Source organism: Rattus rattus, chromosome 14 (assembly GCF_011064425.1).
Source record: "Rattus rattus isolate New Zealand chromosome 14, Rrattus_CSIRO_v1, whole genome shotgun sequence".
Classification (NCBI taxonomy): Eukaryota; Metazoa; Chordata; class Mammalia; order Rodentia; family Muridae; genus Rattus; species Rattus rattus.
The window spans coordinates 23,601,237-23,624,744 of NC_046167.1; the positions used below are offsets into that span (position 1 = coordinate 23,601,237).

The following is a 23,508-nucleotide window of genomic DNA, read 5'->3' on the forward strand; positions in this document are numbered from 1 at the left end:
AACAAATAACCAAAATTAAAAATAGGATACAGATCTAAATAGAGAATTATCAATGAGGAAACACAAATGGCTTTGAAACACTTAACTATTTAACATTCTCAGCCATCAGGGAGATGTAAATCAAAACTATTTCAAGATTTCATCTTACATCAGTCAGAATGGCCAGGACTTTTTAAAAAGGAGATGGCTCATGTGAGGATGTGCAGTTAGGGGAGCATTCTTCCATTGCTAGTAGGAGTACAAACTTGTACAGCAAGTATAGAAATCAGTGTCGTGGTTCCTAAGGGAGCTGAGGTGTAACTATACCACTCTTGCGAGTATATCCAAAGGACTTCACATCCTAATGCAGAGACACTTGCTCAGACACGTTCACTGCTGCTATAATAGCCAGAAATTGGAAACAGACTAGATATTTATCAATAGATGAACAGATAAAGAAAATGTAATATATTGACACGATGGAATATTACTCAACCCTTAAAAAATAAAACCATGAAATCTGTAGGTAAATTGATAAAGCATCCTGATTAAGTAACCCAGACCCCGCCCCCTCCCCATACACAGAAAGAAAATATGGTGTGTATTTGCTTATATGTGTATGTTAAGTGTTACGTCTTTGATATACAGGTTACAATTGGTCTAACCACAACTGTTAGATATAGAATAAAGGATTGGGGGGGGTATCAGATTACCCTTGGAAGGGGAATAGAATAGATAGTAGTGGTTGTGTGGGGGGACTTGAATGGTGGATCAAATAGGGTGAGGAGGGAAGAGCAGAGTGTGGAATGGAAGGATGGACTAGGGGCTATTTGAAGTCATGTAGAAACCTAATATAGTAAAAGCTTCCCAATATATATCTATATCTACATCTGTCTGTTGTATAGCGGTGATTTGAATTAGACTGGCACCCAGTACACACACACACACACACACACACACACACACACACACACACACACACACACACACACACACACACTAGTGAATGCTTAATCACCAGGGAATGGCACTACTTGAAAGGATTAGAAGGATTAGGATGCATGGTCTTTTTAGAGAAAGTGTGTTTTGCGGGGTATGCTTTGAGGTTTCAAAAGCCTAAACCAAGCCCATGGTGTCTCTGTTTCTTTCTTTCTCTGCCTGCCTGCCTGCCTGCCTTCCTGCCTGCCTGTCTGTCTGTCTGTCTGTCTTCCTAGAGATCAAGAAGTAGTTCTAAGCTCAGTTACTCTAGCACCCACCTGCCTGCTACCATGCTCCCTGCCATGATTATAAATGACTGAACCTCTGAAAGTGCAAACCAGTGCTAGCTTTAGTCACAGTGTCTTCACAGCAGTGGAACGTGTGTGTGTGTGTGTGTGTGATGTGCACTTGCAGAGTCCAGAGAAGGACGTCAGGTATCCTGCTCTATCATTCTCTTGAGACAGGATCTCTCACTGAATGTGGAGTGAGGCTGGCATTGAGCAAGCACCAGGGATTCTCTTGTCTCTGTTCCCTGTGGCTCTGGGATTAAAGTTGTATATCCCTGGTATTAGGCTCAGTTTTTTAAGTGGATGCTGGGGATTTGAACTCTGCTCTTCATGCTTATGCAGCAAGCACACTTTCTTACTCACTGAGCTACCTCCTCAACTGAGCTTTTAATATATTTCATAACATATAAATAAATGCACAGATAGCGATCAGTGCCTTTATATCTTCTTGTATATTCCTTTCTTGAAAATAAATCCATCCCTTCATCCCTTTGATGCCTCCTCATAATTCTTTTTTATAAACTTTGCTTTGAAGTGGCTTTTGTGTATCCTTAAAGTGCATGTGAATTATTATGAAAGCATTGTCTGCCTAGAAACTTGTCTGGGAGAAGCCTGTGACATCAGGGGGTATGAGAGCCACAAACACCTAGAGAGCATGGGCCACCAAGCTGAGCTTGTGTCTGCATCTGTCTGTGACTTCTAAAGTTTCAGCAGTGTGTGTGAGGCAGGGTCTTTGTTTCAGAACTGTCCTCACTCTCTTTTGGCAAACTGTCCCAGGGATAATAGAGGCTTGGAAAGTGTCAGATTGAATCCGGGAACAGATTTTTCAGGCTAGAGCCAAGCAAATGACAGACGCTTGGGGTTGGGGGTAGGGGATCTGCAGCTCAGGAAGAGCTAAGCAGCAGCAGGTGCAGCAAGAATGGTGGGGTGAAGGTGAAGGGCTTAGAGACACCCTAGGAGCTTTCAGTGCTGGAGTGACAGGTTCAAAGTGGCTGGCAAGGAGGTAATTTTCACAGCATCTTGTGTCTAGAATAGGATACAGTGGGCCTGGTGGTCAGCATGTTGGTGTGCTACCTAATGCCAAGAGAACAGTCATGTCTTAAGTGTTAAAATAATAGTAATCACAGACTGCCTGGGAAATGTATCAGGCAAGAACCTCACTGCAGTGTTGGCTGGCTGCCTGTCCACAGTATTGACAATGATATCTTACCATGGCATCCAGATGGCTTTATTCAACAACAACAACAACAACAACCACAACAACAACCACAACAACAACAACCACAACAACAACAACAAAACATGCATTGGCCTTTGCATTGGCAGGTTCAGAGCAGAGACTTGAATTGATGCATAAATATGTATCCTGATTATTAATATGCAAAATACAAAGGTGGTGTATGCTTTCACAGAGATAAAACTTATTGGAACTCTCAGGATCTCGTGGAAGTCATGGTTCAGAGCCATTATGGTGCCTTATCAGTTTAGTTTGATTAGTTTAAACTTCCAGAAGGGGGTTGGGTTATGGCTCAGTGGACAAAGTTCTTGACCCGCAAGGGCCAGGACAAAAGTTTAGATCATACAAATGAACAGAAAAGCAAAGCAGATATGTTAGCCTGTTTGTTATCCCAGTATTCAGAGGGACAGAGACAGGAGGTCCCTGGATCAAGCCAGCTAACTAGAGTAGCTAGAACTGGGGAACTTCAGATCTAATGAGACACTCTGAAAATAAAGGGAAGAACAGCTGAGGGAGATGACAAATGTTAACCTTGGGCCTTTACATGTGTGCCTACATGTGCACACACATATACACATACATGCACTCATACACACATGCACATGTTACACACATACATACACACACATGCATGACACACATGCACATGTGTACACACACACTCAAACAAACCTGAGTTCAAATCTCTAGTATCCACTTAAAAGCTGGGCATAGTCCCATGTACCTGGAACTTGAGCACTGTGAGGGAAATACACCTGAACCCTGAGAACCATGACGGGCAGAGATAGGAGGGTTGCTGGGACTTCTAGATGAGGCTCAATGAGAGACCTTATCTCAAGGGAATTAGGTGGTGAGTGATAAAGACCAATACCTGAGGTCCTTCTCTAGGCTCTGCATGTGTACAGGAGCATACAGACATAGACATAGATACACACACAGACATACACACAGACATAGACATACATACACAGACATAGACATAGATACACACAGACATACACACAGACAGACATACATACACACAGACATAGACATAGATACACACAGACACACACATATACACAAAAGAGGTGTGTGCGCGTGCACACACACACACACACACACACACAATCATTTTCAGAAAATGTTATCAGGGCCTAGTACAAATGGTCAGATGTGAACAGTTACCTCCTATAGCCTCAAAGGACCGATCAACAAGTTGCAGAGATTAATTACAAGTAAAGTGGTCACAGCCATTTGCTAGTGCTCACTGACAAGTATCCAAGGTGCCCTTGAAGTTGGCCAAACACACCCCATAACTGCAAGTTCTCTCAAATGTATCAATTGTCACACAGCCCTCCAAGATACCTCATAGGAAACTAAAACCAACAAATTCCACTGAAATAACATTTAGAATAAGTGGCAATTGGTCCTGGAATCCCAAGGACTTAGTTTGGAAGCCCCCCAGGATGTTCTCTTGAGGGCTTTAGGATGTGTATTTTGCACACTGCACATTTGCCTTTTCTAACATCCTAACACCACAGAGTGTCGTCCCCTCCCCCAAATCTCGCTGTCCTTATTATCTGCCAGGCAAACAGCACAGTCTCCTCAGTTATGGAGAAACCACCGTATGTCTAGTCCTTGCTGAAGAGCCTCTGCAGGCTGTAGAGAACACCCTTAAGTTCCCCAGTGTCCTTTTAATCCCCAGTCACACCCCCAAGCTCTCCAGCATCCCTTTAATCTCTCAGGAATCCAAAGCATCTAGGGTCCCTTTGTGGTGAGGATTACCTCTCAGCTGGCAGCCCCAAGGCTTGCAAAATGGCCTCTGAAAGAAGAGGCCTTCCAGGTTGGCATCTTCAGCATCAGATCAGCCTGCATCCCCCATGCTGTGGCTTGGCATTGGTTACTACACACAAAGAAAACATTCCTTAAATGGGCCTCCTAGGAGCATGCTGAATGTCAAGGCAGATGAGGAAGAGTACCAGTCCCAAGATCAAAACTTGCATGGCCATGAACACATTCCACGATGGATCAGATGCTACCTGTCTCCTGGACCTTGAGACCCGGGCGACCCAGGTGTGGCCCTTATGTTAGCCAACTCAGATGCAGGGGAAAGGCGCTGTTGATGAGGTGACAAGAGGAGAGCAACTCCAAGTGGGCAAGAGAGTGGAGGAGAGGAGGAGAGAGATTCAGAGTAAGATTAGTATGGGTTCAAGAGTTGACATTTCTAAGATATTCATAGGGGAAAAAATCCTAGACTCATATTTAGATGAAGTGAGAGGGCCGTTTACTTGTCAACTTTCTTATTTCCTCCTTTTGTGAAGGCCATCATGCAAAGTTTAACCAGGAACAGGTAGTACAAGATGGAACCCACAGGAAAGGGTAATGTTATAAATGAACTTTTCCAGCTACCGACTGTCCGTTACTTGAGACGTGCACCACAGTGCATGAGGTCTCTCTTTTGTTACTGTTGCTGTCTATATCTGGCTAGATGCCTACAGACTCTGCTCTCTGCCCCCCTCTTACAACTGGAGCACTGAATTACAGATATTCTCTACCAGGCCTGGCTTTGTGTCGGAGCTGGGGATCCAACTCGGCTCCTATTATAAATGCTTCATCCCCTGAGCCACCTCCCCACCATACTGCTGTCACTCTGGAACAGAAAAGTTGTCTTTCTTGAACAGAATTGACGCATCTTCAGACCTGCATCCTAAGTGGAGTTTAGGCTCATCAGACGTGGGTCAAAACAGCTTCTTAAGATGGAAAAAAGCGGATGGTGGATGCTAAATAATGCAAAGGGATTCAGGCATGTCTTTGAGAAACTTCATCCAAAGAATGTCATGAGCATTCGTGGAAAGTTCTTGAAAAAAAGAATAATAAGATATTCATCATGATGTAGCCATTTCTTTTAAGATTTTAGTACATTTCAGCATTTCTGTGTGTGTGTGTGTGTGTGTGTGTGTGTGTGTGTATGCATGTCTCTCTCTCTCTGTCTCTTTGTGTGTGTGTGTGTGTGCATGTAAAGCAAAGTAATGGACCACATGTACTTCTTTCGTACACTGACTGAAAGACATAAATTATATTTTTTATTAGATGGAACCTATGAGTTAACCAGGGCACTTAAAGATCAGAGACAAAATGAGGGAAAGACAGAAAACATTTCACTTCAGTATCCAAAAGCAGCTGATTGTGAAGCCAAGGAAATGCTCTCTATCTGGTCCAAGAGTATTGCTGAATCCCCGGGCTCATTCATGGTAAACAGAGGCAAATTTTTCCATTCACTTCTCCAAGACTCTTCTCCTCACAGAAGCAGTGTCCGTCCCAGTCCCTTCTAGCATTCCTATTTAAGGGCGTGACACCCAGACTCCAGAGAGGGTGGATTAGAAGGGATTCCTTGCCAAAATCACGCTGTCAAAGCGCTGCGACTGCTTTTAAGCAGCGTGTCCTTTTTCTTAAGTTGTGTGAATCTATAAACATTATTCTTGCTATAAACCTATAAAACTAAAACCTGCTAATAAAAAGGCCAGAGAATAATTATTTACGAGTGCGTCTTAAGGGGTTCCAGCTACCTTTCTTTTTGTAAGGAGATGAAGAGGAATTGGAGTCTTAAAGATTAGAGGATCATAGCATCTTCTAGCCTAGTAAAAAGTATCCCGTTTCAGAGAACTCACGGTGTTAAAAAGTAACATCTGTAATCTACGGCCAGATCCTTGTCTTTTCCTTTTGGGTCCAAACACCCAATTGTGATCTCAAATAGGAAATGATTATGTGAGGGTCAGAGAGATGTCTTAGTAGCAGAGGCATTTGCTATACAAACACGAGCCCCTCATCTTGAACCCCCATGGCTCTCATGAAGAGCTGCCACACAGTAGCATGTGCTGTATGTAATTCTCGTGCTTCAGCATTCTTCGGGGGAAATAGGAATCAGAGACAGAAGAACCCCAGAAGCCGGAGGGCAAGCTTGCCCAGTGCTCATGGTGAGAAAAATGAAGAGAACATGCTTTAAAAGGGAGGTAGAAAGCGTAGGCTTGATTTGAGAGGCTGTTCTCTGACCTCTATACATGCACCTTGGTACAGGGGTGACACATGCGTGCACACACAAACACAGAGTGAGACACACACACAGTGAGACACACACACACACACACACACACACACACACACACACACCAATACCACACAGTGGAAAAATTATATAAATGGGAATTTTCATCATTATCACCATCACAACCCATGAGGAACCCCAAGCCCCGTGGAATATTCTCAGACTAGGAATACAGGAAGCAGCTTGGCAATCTTGGCAGATGCTGTACTCAAAACAGAATGGGTACTTTCTCTGGGTTTTTCCACGAACAGTTTATTATTTTTATTACTTTAAAGATAATAGAAGGCACCTAATATTGCCAGAAGCTGTGAGCGTAGGGGAGGGCAAGGGGATGTATTACAAATTTTCCAGTCTAGACTGGTTTCTAACTCCCTGGATGACCTTGAATTTTTAATCCTCCCGCCCCCACTTCCCAAGTGCTGGGATTATAGGCGTGCACCACACCTAGTTTATTTGCTATTGGGGAACCAATCAGGATTTCATGCATGGTAGTTATGCCCTCTACCAACTAAGGCCCACCCTCAGCTCTAACAAGGATATATTTAAAAGTAGACATAGAATTGTGTGCTTTTCTAAAGGAAGCACTGTAGCTATGGCTAGACACTGGGCACACTCACAGCCATGATTTGCAGTTCCGCAGACAGCCATCATTCCTGAAACCCAGTGTATCTCGCTGACTAATCCAACCACCGCTCTCCGTTTAATCCCTGCAGTCAATCCAATTCTCTTGTTAAACACACCCATCTGCTGCTGCTGGATGTAGCAATTGGAATCTCTGTCTGGTCACAGATGTGCATGCTCTGTAATGCCATCCTACAATAGGCAATTCTGTTTAACATCTTGATGCCCAAGTGGTTTTATGGGTGAAAGAGGCCAGAGCAATGGGAGGTGGGAGGTTCTTCTGAGAACAGCAGAAATTCTGAATGGAGACTATCCTGGTGGCATAAAGCTTGGCAAAGGTCACTAGTGCCAGTTGGGGGTTTACTGCAACATCTTAGCATCTCTCTCAGAGCTTTGCGGACAGGAGACTGTGAGAGTAGTTGTGGCAAAGGTGTCTGAGAAGCCTAGGTCACCTCACAGCTTGGAGAATCAAAGCCTTTTAAAGCATAGACTCTGGCTTTGGGAGAGATCTTCTAGCCCCCTCCCCCACCTTTAAAATGCAAGAGAGGAATAGCAACTATTAGCATCCTAGGAAGAAACAGAGTAGAGGCGAACCTCTTTAGAATTAACCAATAAGGGAAATCAAGTGCTTTGAAGTTTGCACAGTTAATAATAATAATAAGAATGATGATGCTAATTATAATCTTCCTTGGAGAGTGTTTTACACTCTGTGAAGCATCTTAAAGTACCCAAGTTCGTTTAGTCACTACACGAATGTGATGAGACAGATGGCATTTCTATTCCTATTATTCAGAAAATGCAATTAAGAGACAACACACACACACACACACACACACACACACAGATTCTCTCTCTCTCTCCCCCTCTCCCCTTCTTTCCCCCTCTCTCCCTCCCCTACCTCTCCCTCTTCCCCTCCCCCTCCCCCTTCCCTTCTACCCCCTTTTCTTTCCCACCACAGTTCCTGGCTTCTGCTCAAGCAGAGGCTTTAGAAACATGGAAAAAAGGGCTGAGGAGATGGATCAGGGACAAAACCACTTGTCTTGCAAACAGGAGGACCTCAATTCAAATCCCCAGGGCCCACATAAAAAGCATGGCTTTTACCTAGGCATTATGGGTAGTAGAGAGGCAGATTTTGGGAGCTCACAAGCCAGGTAGCCTATTGGGCCTTCGTCTGTCTCTCATTCTCTTACTCCTTCCTGCTTTATATGTGTAACACCTGCTTATGATCTCCTTCAGATAAACACACCAACTTCCTTCCTGATGGGTCTGCAGTATAAGAAGTTGTTCTGCTTGGTTTTGTGCGCCAGTTAATGGTCCTGAGAGAACGGTATATAACACGTTTCAAATAGTGCTCACACTTAGGGGTTGTGCTTCACAATTAAGCTAGCTACGTTTTTTGCACTCTAGGGGTCAGACGATCTGTCTTGGTCCAGATGTTCTACCCTGTGTGTGGCCCTCACTGCATTGCACCCATCGAAATGTGTGTCCTTGTCCTCTCATTCGTAAGTTTTAAATGAGAAGGCCGGTGTGTCATGAAACACGGGAGATTTCTATGTAGACTCGTTCCTACTCATGTGTGTGTGATGGTGGAGTCGGAGAACAATACCAGCTGCTCTCCTGGAATCCTTAAGCTTGGTTTTCAAGACACAGCTAACTCACCCAGACCTGGAACTCGCCCAGAAAAGCTAGGCTGGATGGCCTGCAAGCCAATGAGGTCCACTTGTCCACACCTCTTTGCTAGTATTGCTGGTTATTTTTAAGATGCGTTCTCATGGCTGAACTCAGGTCCTGGCATTTGCATGTCAAGCACCCACACCAACTGAGCCATCCCTATCCAGACAATTCTTATTCTCAGCATTAGTGTTTAGTTCAGATTTAAAGAGGTGACGGTAATGAGCGCGAAGGAAACTGTCAGGAGAAGCTTTCGAAATTGTGTAAGAGTAAGAGGTAGAAAAGAGTAAAGGACTTTGGAGGGAACTTAGCAGGAACTACCTAGTGTTAAGGGCAATATGAGGGCATTACAAAAAGAACATTTGATGGAGAGAGATGCTTGTGGATATCCCAGACAAGAACGGAATTAAAGAAAAACATATGAATATGAAATGAGATGGAAACAAGAACTATTGTAAGAGGTGAGAGAAGAAGGCTTCGAAGAATTACCATTTATCTGTGTGTCTTCAGCACCAATTAGGGGGACAGAACTGCATTTGGACCAAGCTGAGCTGGAGGATTTGAGAGGGAGTTTGCATTGTCTGCATAGATCAAACAACTAGAGTGAGTCTGTCAAGATACCTCACCATCATTTGTTTCCCTTGAAACCCAAATGCTAAATAAACTCCCTTAAAAACTCAAGGCAGTTCTAGTGCAGATACAGACAAATGTGTGTAGGATGAGCAACAGGAAGAACCTCCTCCATTTAGGAAGAACGGGATCAAGATGGCTCAAGTATTCCTGCCCTGGGTGATTTCGCAGAAGAAAATGTGAACCAGAAAATGGGATGGTTCTTTTTTTTAATATACATAGAAAGCAAAATTTCCAAATTGTGGTCCATTGTAAGTAAGTGGATGACATTCAAGGATAAGGACCGTTCATCACAAGAAAGAAGTCAATTTCCCCAACATTGTAACGGCATCTCATTCCTCATTTCCAAGCTTGATTCAGCTTCTGTTCCACAATATGCTTCCTCTCTTCCAAGTCACTGGCCTTCGAAGTATCTAAAATGTGTCAATTTTGTAACAGCACCTTCTGTGGATTTTCACAAGAGAACCATAAAGCTGCCATCACTAAGGAAAACCGAACATTCCTGGAGAGGTAGGACGCCATCACTCTCCTGTTACGATAATCTCTATTGCTTTCTAGTGACAAGGCCATAAATCCTCAGAAAGCCAAAATGTGAAAGGTGAATTGGTCTAATTTTCAATTTTAGCAAGACAAGATGATAGCCAGTCAACGGCTGTACCAATGGCTGTTTCCACAGAGTCGGAATTCTCTAAGTGCTATTCTGACAGTGTGGTTGCCAGCATCTCCAATAGGTGGTCTCAAAAGGAGGGTCTCCTGCTTTTGGACTTTGATCAGTGAAGCTCTGCTTGGCTTGATAATGTGAACATCCTCTTAGACAGCTTGCATCATGGGACTTGTTAAACCTTCTGGCTTTCAGACTAGAGTTGAAGAACTGATCTTCAAGAATTCAGTGCATGGTTAAACTTCACAATCACCAGGTACCACATAAAATTCGAGGCAAGAAAAAGGAAAGCAATTCTCAGAATCTTTGCTTAACAGCCTGAGAAATGTGTGTGTGTGTGTGTGTGTGTGTGTGTGTGTGTGTGTGTGTGTGTGCGAGCATGTAAAAGCTAGAGGTTAATGCTTTCTTAATTGATTTTCTACCTTACTTTCTGAGATAGAATCTCTCACTGAACCTAGAGTTTACCAACTGGCTAGACTGACTGGACAGCCAGCCCCTTGAACCCCCTTGCATAGCCTCCCAATGCAGAGCTTGCTACAGAACAGGTATTTACTCTTAGAATGCTAAGTTGGAAAGTGTAGGAAAGAGTTCATTCTTACATGTCTTCTGATGCTGCTACTTCAAATTCTATATGTATAGTGATGGAATGTATTTACTGTCCACCTAGGAGTGTTCTGTGCTGAAGTTCACCACAGACAGCCTTCCCAATCTATCTTTGGCAGGGAAAATACTCAAACATGAGAAAGAACTTAGAACTATGATCCTGTTACTGTTCAGAAGCAATTGATTAGCTTATTGTCACAACAAAGGAAATAAGGAATAGATACTAGATTCATACTGGATGTATTTCTGTAACTTATAAGGCTGTCTTTAGAAATGCCAGGTGTTTCCAAGTTGCTCAATGCACTTATATTGCCTTCCTACTGTAACTGAGTTCCAGAGAAGGATGGAGTTTCATGTTTCCAACTGGCTGAAACCACTTAAGAGATCTGAAAATACCATGGTAGAGGCTGGAACTCTGTTGTTATTGGACACATGTTCTTTGAGAAACACCAACTGATGAAGTCCTCAGTTCCTTCAGACTCTAAGTGGGACCAATAGTAGTGTGTGGGGTTCTTCTGAAGGCTTACAGGACTATTTGGTATATTCTGTTTTGTGAAATGCCTGGCTCCAAACAAGTACTCAATGGATATTTGCTGTTGTTTCCAATTTTATTTTTAGGCTGACTAGCATTTTAAATCTCCCTGGGTTTCTCCTCTTTACTGGTTTACCAGCTTAGACCTTATGAAACATTTCCTTTAAAGTACCCCTGAGAACAGAGGGTATAAATGAATCCCTCGGAGGCCAACTGGAAGCAAGAAAAAAATGGAGACCACAACAAAAAAACAGTAATCCTGTACATTTTCTTATATTTTAATTGGATTTTATACTGTGCTATATGTTGACATATTTGCTAAATAGTTGGCCTCTATCCGTATTTGACAATACAGGAAGATAACTTAGGATCATTAAGCAATCCTAGGTGGCTACGTTCACCTCACAGGGACAGGAGAACTGTACAAAAGGTACACTCCATCAGAACTTGCTACTCAAAGTGTGGTCCATAAATCAGTGTGTTAGTGTGCCTTGGAGTTTGTAAAGAATATATTATTCCTGACCACACCATACAAACACAGAGTCACACTTGTCTCAAATGATTACAATAAGGTAGAGAATCAATGAACCAGATCTCTACCCAGATCTTATAGTGCCCACTTTCTCTGAGTAAGTGTGATGGGAAATCAGTGGGATCCTAGCACTGTGAGGTCCTCCTACTGTAGGATCCACGCATATGAAGAGGACATCTTCTCTTTCTTCTGATGGTTTTCTAGTTGGGAACAAGAAAGCAAGAGAGACCTGGCTCTATGGAAACCCACCACCACTTTGTCATACACTCAAAATTTCTCATTCTGACTGTACCAGAGGAGAAGACTGAGAACAAGGGCCACACTTCTATTTTATTTACTTATGTATTTGTGTGCATATACATATGTATATATGTACATGCATGTATAGTTATGCATATGCGTGAGGCAGCATACATATCTATGTGTGCATGTGTATAGAAGTTAGAGGACAAGTTTGGTTGTCATTCATCAGGTAGTGCTAGCTTTTTCTTCTTGAGGCAAGTCCTCTCTCTGTCTCTGTCTCTCTGTTTCTCTGTCTCTGTCTCTCTCTGTCTCTTTATGTCTCTCTCTGTCTCTCTGTCTCTGTCTCTCTCTGTCTCTCTGTGTCTCTGTCTCTGTCTCTCTCTCTCTTTCTCCCTCTCTCTCATTGGCCTCTAGCTCAAGTATGATAGGTTAGCAAGCCCCAGAGACCCTCCTGTTTCTGCTTCCCCAGTGCTGAGATTATAAAAATGCACATCACCGTACTTGGCTTTTTGATAAGTTCTGGAGTTTGAACTTGAATCTTCACGCATACAAGATGAACATTTCATTAACTGAGACATCTCCCCAGACTATTCTTCTTTCTCACATTGCTCTCAGTTGACAAATTCTTCAGACCTCTACCAATTCTTCATCCCTATAAACACTATTAATACATGGGAAAAACTACTGTAAAACAAAACAAAAATATCTACCTCATGTGAAGAAGAAATAAAAAACACACCTAAGCAACACTAATGAAAAGCACCTTTCTTCACCCCAGGGCTTATCAGATGGGTTAAGTCTGTGAGCTATAGACACCTGTTTGCCTCTGAGGCTTCCCACATGCCTTCACGGCTCTGTGGCTCCTAATTTATAAGTTTCCTGAGAGCTGTAAGGGAAGGGAAGCTTTACAGTGTTCCACAGAGCCTCCTTTTCTCCAGAGGTCAGGTTTGCATGAAGCTGTCAACGTTTGATACTATGCAGCATGACATCTTCACACAAGGACAGAAGAGTCTGCACCGTCATGGAAAAACTGACAAGGCAGGAAAAGCAGAAGTCGGTTAAAGTGCAATTTCTTTTCCTGTTGTCATCGGAGCGATGTCATCCAGAGTGACAGCAGTGGCAAGAACACCCGGGGATGGAGAATATACGAACAGAATGAACTTCCCCAAAAGGTGTCCAAGTGGTGTCGTGAGGAAGTGCCAGGCCTCTGGGGAATGAATGTTCCATTCTGCTCATTAAAGTGAGGTCTCTACTTCTTTCTCTTCCTCTTCTTCCTTCTCCCCCTCCCTCTCTCCTCCCATCTCCTCTTTTGGTGACTCACTGTGTTTCATTCAAGTTGATTACAGGAACATGAGCGAGGGCTTACTCAAAGGAGCCTACACCACCGAAGAAACATTTCTCCCTCTCCTGGAAGCCATAAACTGCTTATAGAACCTCAGATGAGTCCCTTCCCCAGCAACCAGTAAGTGCCTATAAACCTGCAAGGATGGGCAGGGCCTCTTGAATCCTGCCCTCCGTGTCAGAATATGGGTCATAGCTAATGTGGACTCAAGAGTACAGTTGCCATGCCTGGAAGATAGCACTTCACAGAATTCCCCCTTCCTTTGCCTCTTTTATTACAGTTGTTGATGTTCTCTAAGCCTTGGAGGGGATGATACAGATGTTTCATGTAAGGAGGACCATCCATGGGTTACTTATTCTAAGTCTTTGTAGATATCTCACTTCTTGGTGACACCAATGTGTCTCAATCTTGTCCCAGGCCTGTGTCCAGGTCACACTGCCTGTCCCAGCTGCTCCTTTCACAGTCAATCTCACTGCATCAGAACTTGATGTCTGTACTCACAGTACTTTGGAACTACCATTGACCTCTTAAGTTCCAAGACCAATGGCCTCCTAGAAGGTCTGCTATGCTTTGCTCCAGTCTTTGTGATAGCCTGTCTTTCAGCACTCTTCTTCCTTTGACACTTCATCATTCATCCTTTTAACACACCAGGTCTTCTCTTCTGTGCCTCCTTCAATGGCCTGACCCCTCATCATCTATTTGAAATATGTCTGCTCTCTAAGGTTTGGTCTTTCTTTATACTAGCTCCACTGTTTCTGGCTTCCAACAACCTTCAATGGAATGCCTCTGAATGTTTCTCAACACGAAAACCAGGACTCAAGAGATAGTTCAATGATAAAGAGTGCTTTTTGCTATTCCAGAAGACTGGGGTTCTGGTCCCATAAAGCCACCCGTAACTCTAGCTCCAGGGGAAACTAACACCTTCTTTTGGCCTCCTTGGGTAATCTCACATATATGTACATACACATAAATTAACAAAACTTTCAGGGGCTGAGGATTTAGCTCAGGGTCAGAGGACCTCCTTAGTATGTGTAAGGCCCTGGGGTCCATCCCCAGGAACATATATACACACACATACTTCCCCTGACCATCTGCTATTTCCATGTGGTTGACAGACTTTCCTTTTATCCATATAATTTTGTGTAGAGTGCTAGTATTATGTTCAAAAACTTCTAAGCTTAGAGCAATTCCTTCCTCATGTAATGAGTAAAGGGAGGTTGGCGAAGTATTCCTTCCCCTTTGGTATTTTAGAGAGCCATTATTTGCCCCAAGGCTGTGCAGCATGGAACAGTTTGACAGAGGGCAGAGGGACAGTCCCACTTTGTACTACTCATTCCTTTATGTGTGTCAGGCATGCTTCTATGTGCTAGCAATATAGGAATAGGAGGGAAAAGGATGACTGTGTAGAAGAAGGCTTTCAATTTAGGCACCACCAACTGGCTGGTACTGAGCACAGACCGAGAATACTCAAGAGTACCTATGAAGGCAACCACAGAAAGAGCCCACCACCACGGAACTATTGTGTATGGGACTATTGTGTAGCTGTTTCGTCTGAAATGAAACGTTCCGTCCATGGAGGGAGGAAGGAAATTTGTAAGACTCAGGAAGCTCATCAAACTTATCAAGCTCAGAAACTTCCAAGATTCACAAGACCCCTTTCTCAGGTTTTATAAGCAATGCATGATTGCAGAAAAGAGACTCTTTACATGTTCAGGATGCCTTTCAAGTTCTTCAAGGACCTCCACAGATACAATTTTGAAAGTTGTTGTGCGCACTGGGGTGGGATTTTTGGTGAAGCAACCACAGTAAACTCATTGATTCATCAAGCTAGACTTGGGTAGGTTCCTTTCTTTAGTCTGTCATCAGTGCCCTACCTGGGGGTGTTCTGTCTCCCAGGGGAAAGTTGCACAGTAGGTACACAGTGAATAAGTCAGCATGGATAAAGCAGGAAGGGAGGGAATGATTCTATGCAATCTTTGACAAGCAGGAAGAAGTCACAGAGGGCATCAGGTCCCTGCAATGACTGTAAACTTCATGCAAGAAGTGAAGGGGGCAGCTGTTATAACATTTTCGTCAGGAATGTCTGAGTAGACTGCTGTGGCACGTGTTTCACCAGAATCACTTCAGTTGCCCTGAATGCTGGAGAGACAATACCACACGATCCCGGCATCATGAACTCTGGCGTCTCTTCCTAACCATGACAGACTCAAACCATTAGCCAGAATAGACCCTTCATCTTCAAGCTGCTTGCCAGGCATTTTTTTTTCACCATTTAAAACATCAAATGGGGAAAAAACCCAAATGTGTCAACAGACAGACAGGAAAAAAAAAGTTAGAGAGAAGGGTAGGTTTTGAGGGTATGAAATTTGGAATTAGATTTCTCAAGTCTGGGGTGTGTGTTAAGCAGACAGGCAAAGAACTGAGTGGACAGCCTGTTGCCTCTTTGAGACATGAAAATACACCTTCCCACTGTCCCACAGGGACAAAGAGGAAGACTCCATAAATCCCTGCCACTTTCCTGCTTGTTGTGTTCTGGGAAACAGCTTCTTACTACAGGAAATGGTTTCTATACTACAGTCAAAGCATTCCTTTGAATAATCCCAGCCATTGGCTTTAAATCAGTATTCTGTAGCAATGGAGATGATTGGCTTTATTCTCGGTGACATTTTCAGTCCAGTAGATTGTGGAGAGGAAGACAGAGAAGGAGAAAGAGAGAGAGAGGGAGTGAGAAGTTCATATAGTCAATTGGTTGACCTCATTTTACTTACACATAGCGTTGGGCAAAGTGTTCCAAGGGGTGATCTGGTAGATACTGGGTTCAGGCCTTCCTACAACAACAGAGAAGTTGTCTCTAAGAGGAGAGTGGACCAAGGGTTTTGACTGTTGGCATCTACTGAAGCACATACATGTGGGCATAAGGATGTGGTTAATGGCATGGAGATATACATGGGACTCACACTGCATTGCAGTTTGTAGTCACTATCTGTGAATGCTTGCTGTGCCTGCTGTCAGAATCTTTAGCGGATCACGGTCACTTTGTTGGGCGTTCTACCCTTTAATAAGTGTGATCTTTCTTTCCTCTGTGATGAATATGTACACATCTGTTTCTCGTATCCTCCTTTTGCCTCTGTGACTACTCTTCACTTTGCTTCATAATTATTCTGTCTTAGCTTTCATCTTATCTTCATGGATTCGAGGGCACCCAGAGGAGATAGGGAAACATATACTTCACCCAACATGGTGTAAAGTGCGATTGTAGTGCTCCTTCGAAAGGAAGAGCTTCAGTCACTTAATACAAACATGCTCAAAGCATAGACAGTAGGGAAGGGCCTAGAATGACATGCGACAGCAATGGGATTATCAACACTTGGAGTTTCTTTGATGAATTTGGAAGCATGCATAGCCAAACGATATCAAGAAATGTGGTTCCTGTGCCTGAAATGTCATAGTCACCAAACACAATTATTGTAAAAATATCATAATAAACCCACCTTCATTTTATCCTTGGGAAGGCCACAGTTTATTTATATCCAGCTCAGAATAAGGTGAATCGATAAGACTCAATGTGCTGAGAGTAAGGCAAGTGACAAAAAAGTAAAAAATAATAGCTAAATTCTATACTCACGAATCTGGAAAAAGAATTTCTTGTGTATGCAAATGGGGGTGGCCAACTTTCAATGAAAATTTCATTGACATTTTCTAATTTTTGAGTTGGTGGTAAGCCTACTAAGAAGTGCAGAGTTATCATAGGTGATTAAAGCTCTTTACAGGAGGGGCTAATCAAAGTAATCAAATGGAGACATTAGGAGAAAATTTTTTTTTGTACATCCATTTTTATTCTGAAATGAAGACTTGTTACTGCCCACCTCCAGAATACATTTGCACAATTCACCTGGGCTGGAAAAAAAAAACCCAACTCACATTCTCTACACACAGAGATTAATCAAAAAGCACCCCAGAGTCACTGAGATGAATCACAGCATGGGGGGATGGGGAGAGGAACAGAGAGCAGCTGCATCAGTCAGTCTCAATGTAATTGGCAAACCCAGCTTAAAGTAACAGTAATAAAAGGCATACCACAATAGTGTGGCTCTGGATTGTTCTCTGAGAGCCTATGTATCAAAGGCTTAATTGCCACCATGAGGTTATAGGAGTCTAGTGGAAGAAGTTAGGTCACCTAGAGTTTGCTTTTGAAGGAAATATTGGGACCCAGTCTTGTCCCATCTGAACTTAGCATCTTGGCGGCTTTTTAGAAAACAGCGTCAACTGTGATATGCCAAATGTCCCAAGCAACAGGGTCATGTGTCCAGGGATTGAAACTCATGAAACCATAGTCCTCTTTCATTTGTTCATATGAAGTATTTTGTCACAGTGACACAGAGTTGACTTATACACTCAAGTTTTCTTGGCAAATCTTGGAAAAATATTTTTAAGGATCATCAATAAAATGTCACTTCACGTTTACTTTAAAAAATAATTACAAAGACAGAATGTCAATGACAATGTCAATTATTCTTTACTAAACTTCATGCCAATCAACTTTTAAAATGCCTTCAAACAAATCAGTCTAAAGGTCTTCCAATAAGCTTACATTAGAGAAACTAATATTTTTATAACTTTCAATGAAAAACACCCTATTTCAGGGCCAGGTGTGGTAGAGTCTGCCTTTAATCTCTGTACATGGGAGGCAGAGGCAGAGGCAGAGGCAGAGGCAGAGGCAGAGGCAGAGGCAGAGGCAGAGGCAGAGGCAGAGGCAGAGGCAGAGGCAGAGGCAGAGGCAGAGGCAGAGGCAGAGGCAGAGGCAGGAGGCAGAGGCAGAGGCAGAGGCAGGTGGATTTCTATGAGCTTGAGGCCAGTGTGGTCTCCCCAGTGAGTTCTAGGTCAATCTCATTATATATAGTAAGACCCTGTCTAAAAAAAAGCGACTGTGACAAAGAATGCACTAACTTTTTTCATATAAGGAGGCAAGCTACCTATTATTATAACTTGTAACAATTTAAATTATTACCAATTAATATAATTTTATAGTAGTTATAATCATAACAATTATATTTAATTTTGTTATAACTAAGAATGCTGTAAATATTTTAGCCTTAGTAGTTCACACGCATAAGATAATGAATGACTAGTAACCCATTCCCACGTATGATGTAGGTACTTAAGAAAGCTTTCCAAATATATATCTCTGGAGACAAATTGAGTAGTCTTACTGTAGTTTGTATCTCCTTGGAGTGTGTTTCTCTAATGGCTCACATGATGGAAGCTTGGAGTCACTCTGATGACATGGAAGACTATGGAACCCTTATTGGGCAGGGTATAATGCTAGGTCATTCAGTCATTGGTGGTATTGCCCTCAGAGGAGGTCCATGTTGGTCTTGAAGGATACAACAGCCCCTGAGAGAGTGGATTATTATATAAAGCAGGCCTGACTGGAATCCATCTACTACTGCTCTTCTGCTTTTGTTGTTTGTGTTGTTGTTGCTCTTTTTCTTCCTCTTGTTCTTGTTCTTCTTGTTCCTGTTCTTGTTCTTATTCTTGTTCTTGTTTTTGTTTTTCTTCTTCTTGTTGGTCCTATTCTTCTTGTTCTTCTTCTTGCTCTTCTTCTTGTTCTTTGTCCTTTTCTTGTTCTTCTTGCTCTTTGTTCTTGTTCTTCTTCTTGTTCTTCTCCTTGTTCTTGTTCCTGTTCTTGTTCTTATTCTTGTTCTTGTTCTTGTTTTTGTTTTTCTTCTTCTTGTTGTTCCTGTTCTTCTTGTTCTTGTTCTTGTTCCTCTTCTTGCTCTTCTTCTTGTTCTTTGTCCTTTTCTTGTTCTTCTTGCTCTTTGTTCTTCTTGTTCTTGTTCTTCTTGTTCTTGTTCTTCTTGCTCTTTTTCTTTCTTTCTTTCCTCCTCCTCCTCCTTCTTTTCTTGTTCTTTTTTCTTCTTGTTCTTGTTCTTCTTGTTCTTCTTGCTCTTCTTGCTCTTTTTGCTCTTGTTCTTCTTGTTCTCCTCCTCCTCCCCCTCTTCTTCTTCTGCTGCTGTTGCTGCTTCTGCTGCTTCTTCTGCTCTCTCCATTCCTCTCTCCCTTCCTCTGTCTCTTTCTCTCCCTCCTTTTCTCTTTTGTGCTATCTATCATGATGTGATAATGTTCCCTGGAGGAAGGGCATCTCTTCAGGGCCATAAAGTGTAGACTTTTAGTTTCTAAAACCTTGAGTTGAGAAAAACTCTTTTCTTTATAACTTATCTAGCTACAGGATAAGCAATGGAAAGAAAACTAACCTAGGGTTCACCTTGTCTACCATGACTGCCACAGTACAGTGATGGACACACAAAAGACACTCAATAACACAGAAACAAAAGAAAGTTTGCTCTCATTCTGATAGTGAAATCCAAGGAAGGTGAAAGGACATGGGACTTGGATGTTTTTCCCGTTAGCCTTGATTTTCCATAGGACTTTGAGAACAAAGGCTGGATGACCAGAGCTGTGGGCAGCAGTGTCTGTGGAAGCTCCTCAGGGGACAACAGGGAGAGATACAGGGTCTCTTTTGAATTCTGACCTCCCCAAGAGCTTCTGCTTTCAACAAACTCTGCTTTGTCTTTTTAAACTAAAAAAAATCTTACTGTTTGGAGTAAGATGTATAAGACTGCATGCCTGCATTTACAGATATACATGTAGATTGTTGAACATTTTCCTGTAGCTGCTGGCAGGTGTAGATGCTATGGATTTCCCATTTTGTCTCTTTACACAACTCAGAAACTATTTCCTGTTTTCATTTCATCTTAGTGTTTATCTGACAAATCCTGCCCACCTCTCCCATCCCGATAGCATCTTATCCTTTTGCTTTCCCTCCCTCTTGCCCTTGATTAATTAATTAACTGATTAATTAGTTGAATTTAGTGTATGCATGTACACTATGTATCATCAGACGATGATGTGGAGGTCAAAGGAGAGCTTGGAAGGAGCTGGTTCTTTCTTTCAGCCATGCATATTCTGGGGGTCAAGCTCAGGGACTCGGTCTGCAGGTTTGGTTGCAAGTGATTATAACACTGAGCCATCTTGCCTGTCTACTTTCCCCTTGCCTTTCTCCCTTGTTTCTTTCCTATTCACCTTTCTCTCTCCTTTCTTTTCCCTTTGCAACCATTCATGCTTTCCTTTCTTCTCCCTTTCCTTTCACCTTCCCTTTGTTCTTTCTTCCATCTTTCCCTCCTTCCTTCCTCCCTCTCTGACTTTCCACTCTGGAAGCAACTGGTTGTACACTGTCCCAGTTTATGATCTCCCAAGGTGAAGCTGGTATCAGGGCAACAGGGAAAATGGCTCATTGTGCCCCATGGGTCAGAAAAGGAAATTGATGAACAAACCTGAATTGCTCACTGTAGCATTTCTACAGCAACCAAAGATGCAGAGACACCTGGATCCATGCCTGCTTCTGCTTTCCCTGCTCAGCAGATCTGCTAATGATATTACTGCATTCACCCTACCGTCCTCTTTAGAGAAATTGCTATTGATCTTGACAAGCTGTGGACGCGCTGTTCTTTTCCTTAGGGGGAGATTCCTGCAGACAGTTTCCGATATATTTTGTTATATTTTATTAATAAAAAGGCAATCTAAACCAAAATTCCTACCTTTTACCTGCTGTGTAATTCACTGAACATTTTCTTTGGAATCGTTCTCATAAACTTGAGCTTGTTCGCCATGCGATGACAGAGTCGATGGGATGTTATGCCGACATCAACTCTGATGTCAATAAAGCCTCATCTTTGCTGTATTGAGTTTGTGCTCTAGTGGGTGAATAGACTTGGAGACTCATTCTGTGCAGGAGGTGAGGACAATTAGCTCTACTCTCAGGGCTGTGAATGGCCTTGTGATTGTTTGTGCTGAGGTTTCCAAATTTGATTTGAGTAAATCCAGGGCTTCACCCACACCAGGCAAAGGCTCTGTCACTTAGTAAATCATTAGTTCCAAGATACAGACATAAATAACCTTCAGATCAGTAGTGAGGAGTCTGAAAAGTGGAATTAATTATGCATTTAACCCATGTGACTGGGAAGCTGGTGTTCCTGGACTATTAGTAATGGTCTATGGCTTGTTTTATACTATTGATACATGGTCTAAGGCATGCTAATGTTCAGTTTAATTTTTCTTTCTGAGAAAACATTTTTGAACCTCTGTTATCATTAAATGCCATCTGCCTGGTGGGACATAGGTATAGCTCTGAGATGGTCCACAGTGCTCCCTCATAGCCAATCTGTCTTGCATCTTTCTCTTCTTCTAAGACTGTAGTTAGGATATGCTTTAGATGAACTAGGAAATTTGCCCAAGGATGAACTGCTGCTTGACACATTGTTCTGAGAAGAGTCACCTGACCAGGAAGACTCATGTTAGACTCTTATATAAGGGAAAAGTAAACTGATATTATCTCAATCTACTGATTTTTCTTGAGTTTATTAAACATTGCCTTTATTGGTAAGTATCAAGTTCATCAAGAACTGATGAACATTAGAAACTCTCTCAATGAATTAGAGTACCACAGAAAGCACTGTACAAAGAATAAAGTTTTCTTTGTTGAACTGGCATGTATTCATTCAGGGTTATCATTTGAAATGTGAATTTGCTCAATAATACTTTGAAAGCACTGGCCTTAGAGGGGATCTGAATGAAAATTGATGGTCAAGTGTATATGGAACTAAATGTATATGAAACTAAAACACAAACTGTAGGACTACAGATGACTTAGTCAACAAAGAGCTTGCTCTGCAACCATGAGGACCTGTGTGTTATCCCACAGAACATAAGTTAGAAAAGAAAGAGCTGGATGTGGCAGTGTCCCAGGGAAGTGGAAAGTGAAATTCAAGTGACTCCTGGGGTTCTCAGGACAGACAGCTTAGCATAGCTGCTGAGTGAGAGATGCTGTCTCAAAAACAAAAGAGATGGATGGCATCTAAGGAAGCAGGTGAGGGATTCCTCTGGCCTCAGGCATGTGCAGGAACATTCTTACACATGCAGACATACAGAAACATGATCATATGTATACATACATGCATATATGCACGTATACACACACATTCAGAAACAATCCCACAGAATGTAAAAAAGTTTCATTGCCACAGTCCATTTGCTTTCTAGTTTTCCTGTTTGTTGCAGATGAGATAAAGGGTCAGAAAAACAATGCTATTTGATTTAAGGAATATAGGGAAATGACTCTTTATATCATGAGTGCATTTTTCTATATCCATATGTTGCCTTATTCTGTCCCCCGATATGCATTGAGAAACATAGGATTAACTTTGCACGGGCACACACAGAAAACGTGACTGATGTGTGAAGACATGAGTTCAGCACAGACCACTCATGAAAGCCAGAGCTGGAGAATGGAGTGCACAGGGCTGATTATCAAGTTCATTAAGATTCCCCTGGGTCAGTCATTCCTGTTTCCTCTCAGCATGGGCCTACAGGACAGGCCTTACCTGTTCGTGCCCTACCTCCTCGAACTACCTGAGGACCTTGAGATTGGCCATGCTGAGTGGTATCTATTCACTCCTTATTTTGACTTTCTCAAGAATCTGGACACTCTTTCTTCTTGGCTTCTGAGAGTTGATTCTTTTCTGGTTTCTCTAGCCTTTGCCAGCTTCTCTCAGTCTTCTACATAGCTTCTGATTAGTACTGATTGCCAAGCCTCCATCTGTAGTTCATAGAGCCCTTGTGCCATATGGGGATAGCTTTATCCAAACTGCCTGAATTCACACCACTCCCGGCCACTTTGAGGAAAAATTCTCTCTGAAAATGAGATTGTCCCCAGAATTCCAGATGGGGTTCTTCAGCTGGGTGGGTGCCATGATTTTATGACTGGCATGTCATAAAACCCAGAAATCCAAAATCGACTCATCATATTTCCTTCCTTTCTAGCCTTTGTCTTCATGAATTCTCTGAGTTGCCACAATTTACCTTTGCTTTATAATAGTTACGTTTTGTTTGTTTGTGGCTATGATAAAATGCCTGACAAAAATGACTTAAGAGAGGACAGATGTATGTTGGCCCCTGATTTCATGTACTCTAGTCCACACTGATAGGAAGAATATGGGGAAAACAGCTTTGTCTGGGGTGGTGAGAGCTTCTGGACGTGGCTTCCCATGTC

At 42.5% G+C, this 23,508-nt stretch overlaps 1 protein-coding gene across 3 annotated transcripts in view; it reads right to left on the bottom strand.

The window, feature by feature from the left end:
• Chrm3 (cholinergic receptor muscarinic 3) overlaps positions 1–23,508 on the bottom strand; it is a 447,786-nt gene that overhangs the window by 87,757 nt on the left and 336,521 nt on the right. For 2 of the 3 annotated variants that reach the window (XM_032885103.1, XM_032885105.1), the window contains exon 4: positions 16,169–16,228. The exons of the other annotated variant lie outside the window; for it this stretch is intronic. The gene's annotated coding sequence lies outside the window, so the exon portion shown is untranslated. The remainder of the gene's footprint in view (positions 1–16,168; positions 16,229–23,508) is intronic. 3 annotated transcript variants of the gene reach the window in all.